Below are 3,249 nucleotides of genomic sequence, written 5' to 3'. Positions count from 1 at the left end.
GCAGACTGGAGATATTTTTATCCCAACCCTCCAATGAGAGCTAATTTTCTCTTCACACAAATGGTATGACGGAGTGTTTACTTCCTGGAGGCACCGGAGAGAGACCAGGGTGTCCTCTTCTGCTGCAGGAAGGCTGTCTGCCTTGGAGTCCCTCCGGGGGTCAACCCCTCCTCCAGGGTTTGGGGTTAGGGGAAGGAGCTTCTCCCTGCTCCTGCTATGATGTTTATCTTGGGGTCTCTGTCCACAGGGGCCAGACTCCAGCTGCTCAGCCTGGGGCCCGTCTGTCTCCTGCCTCAGTTAGGTACAGACTCCTGGATATACATTCAGTTAAATTTATTTATTGTGCCACTTAAAAGGTCAATATCTTTGCCTTCCTTTTTTACTTTAGTTATTAATATCTGGGAAAGTTTGGTTAAATATCAGGCTGTGATTATGGATCTCTCATCATTGCGTTTCTATGTTTGCTACACGTGCACAGGTTCGGGAGCACCGTGCCATCCCGAGGACAGCATGGGGCAAGCTTGTGGCTTTCACCCTCCTGGCTTCCACTCCTCCCCTCCCCCTCTGCCTCAGCCTCAACAAGGAAAATGCTGCCCTTGCCGGCCTCAGGCCTCAGCAGCCTCTCCCTGTCAAGTTCCCTGAAACCTTAGCTGCTCTCCCAAGTAGGCCTGGTGAACATTTTCCTCCAAACAAACACAGTCCTCTCCATAAGTGAAATCATGGCAAACGATCACGTGATAGACATGCTTTCCAAGTCACGGCCTCCAGCTGGAGGACCACGGGTCAGTGCTGGCCTTGTGAAACGTCTTCTGAGGGCCTGCCACGTGGTGCTGGCTTGATGACCACATTAGAATGTTGAGAAACACATGCACATAGATGTCATAATAATGACATATGCTACAGAATCACCTGTAAAAGATTTTTCAGAATAAAAGAATATCTTTGTGTTCGGAATGATTGAGGAAATCTTCTTCCTGGAGATGTGGAGAGAGCTGTATAACCTTTGATAATCACCTTCCATCATTTAACTATCCACCCGGCAAAGGCCATGCGTATTGTGTTTGTGCCTGGTACTGAGCGAAGAACCAGAAATAATATGGGCACAGTTTCCTTCTTCAAGGAGCCCACAGTCCGGTAGGAGAGAAAGGAGGAAAAATAATCATGCCCTAGGCATCAAGTAACTCATAGAATGAGCTACCATGGATCTCCGCTGCTCTGTTCCATCACACAGGGAGATTCTCAATAAAATAGGATAGAAAAATTAAAATGCATATTGAGTTCAAAATAAAGAAATCCATAAGCAACAGAAACGAGGAAGGAATTTAAAGCCAAAATAGTAAGTCTGCAAACTGAAGCCATGGCAAAGCTAACGGGAGGAGGAGGGTGCAAAACCAGGGGAGCAGTTCATCACCACACCGGGCAAGGGGACAGGCCTTAGGACCCATGTGCAGCAGGACTTTGGATGGAAATCCCGGCTCCCTCAGGGGAATTTGGCTAGGAAAAATCTCCATCCATCATTTTCTGCCCTAGGCTCTGGGTAAGAAAAAGAAAACAGTTTCCTGTGAGAAACTCAAATTTCCAGGTGTGGGAAGCCCCGCCCCAGAGTCCTGCTCGGATCTCTCCGTTCGAGGCGCTAGGCGACCTTGAGCTTACCTGTGCCACCGCTGGCCTTGGGGCACTGTGTTGGTCGGCGGAGTAGGTGGCCATGGGGAGCCTCCTTGGCCTGTGCCTGGCGGCTGGAAGTTATTTTAGGTTCTGTGAAAGAGATGCTTTCTCATCTTTAAGGCTTACCAGAAACTCTGATTTGAAGAGAATAAATAGATTTTGCAACAAACTCCAGGAAAGTCCAAAGCCTCCAACCCACACTTACGGCCATAGAGCGCCATTGCATAAGCCTACGGATTGGGAGAAGAAGATCCTAATATGGTCAGGTCGCTCCAAAAAGGAAGATGAAATCCCAGAGACTGTCTCGTTTGAGATGCTTGATGCTGCAAAGAACAAGGTCCGGGTGAAGATCGGCTATGTAATGATTGCCTAGACAGTGGCAGGATGCATCTCGATGGTTATTGAGGGCACGGAGGCTACCAAAAGAAACGAGTCTTTAACAAGCCTGAACCTAGAAAAGAAAGCTCGTCTGAGAGAAGAAGCTGCTGTGAAGGCCAAAACAGAGTAGCAGAGATATCCACGTTGGCTGGATTTGGAAAATCTAGAAACAATGTTGCAGTAGCAGGCCTTATTAAAATGAATGTGGTATGAGTTCCCTAATTCTGCTCTAGAGCTACAAATAAATTTTCTTAAAGAAATGACTTGTCTATATTTTACGGCTTTGATCCAGGTTAAATGCAGCCTCAGCTTTTTTGAGAAAAATGAAAGAATGAAAAGTGAGACAACTTACTTGAACTTTAATATTAACTCTTCTTTAGAGAGTCAGGTCCCGTACCTTACTTTAATTCCCATTACCAAAGTGACATCTCCCCAGAAGCCAAACGGTTTCTAGTTCTGCATTTCTCTCTCTTCTGTGTCCTCATTTCTGAAGAGGTAATAAGGAAGGCCAGCTGAGTACACTGCCCAGGTGCACGCTGGAGAGCTAACCTCCCCAAATACCCTGGTGTTTCTCGAGAGCCCTGGGAAGCAGCCAGAAGACACTATGCCTTTGTCAGGCGTGCTGGTAGACAGAGGCTTTTAGGAGAACAGTCTTTGAAAAAGTCCCGGCAAGGTGATGATGGAGGTCTGGCCACAAGTTTCTGAGGATTTTGAAATCCCAGCACTGTGGAGTTGCTTGGGACCAGCACAGTCACCTCTTCTGCTCCATGGCTTACAATCCCCAACCGGTCCTTTTCCTTCTGCCTTTACACTAAATTTCTCAGTTATGAAAATCTATCAAATGCATTTTCTTATTCAATTAGTGTCGAAAACTAAGCATTTGCATCTGCTGTGTATCTTACTTACAGTTCGACGAGGGTGCCAGGCTGTCTCATATTTACGTATGGATGCCGGTTTCTATTTAAGTACTTCATTTATTCTCACGTGCTTCAATAGTATTAACGGGTGGCAGGTCCGCATAAACATCCCAACCTGCTGGTGCTCTTCAGAGGGTTATAGCAGATTAAAAAGCAATATATGCAGCTGTTTGGGAATTTGGTTTAATAAAATACTCAGTAAAATGTAATGCACCACTCTACCTACAGCTCCATAATCTATCTGATGACGTTAATTGTGTCTGTCTATATGCTTTACAGTACTTTAACC

General features: G+C 46.1%; 1 pseudogene; it reads left to right on the top strand.

The window, feature by feature from the left end:
* The first annotated feature begins 1,263 nt into the window (after positions 1–1,263).
* LOC111165516 (protein FAM162A pseudogene) lies at positions 1,264–2,508 on the top strand (annotated as a pseudogene).
* The last annotated feature ends 741 nt before the right edge of the window (positions 2,509–3,249 follow it).

The sequence above is a fragment of the Delphinapterus leucas genome, chromosome 7 (genome assembly GCF_059928025.1).
Source record: "Delphinapterus leucas isolate spDelLeu-1000000601 "Yukka" chromosome 7, BTC_Dleu_Yukka2, whole genome shotgun sequence".
Lineage (NCBI taxonomy): Eukaryota > Metazoa > Chordata > Mammalia > Artiodactyla > Monodontidae > Delphinapterus > Delphinapterus leucas.
The sequence above is the reverse complement of the archived record's forward strand: the minus strand, read 5'-3'. Positions and strand labels throughout refer to the sequence as shown.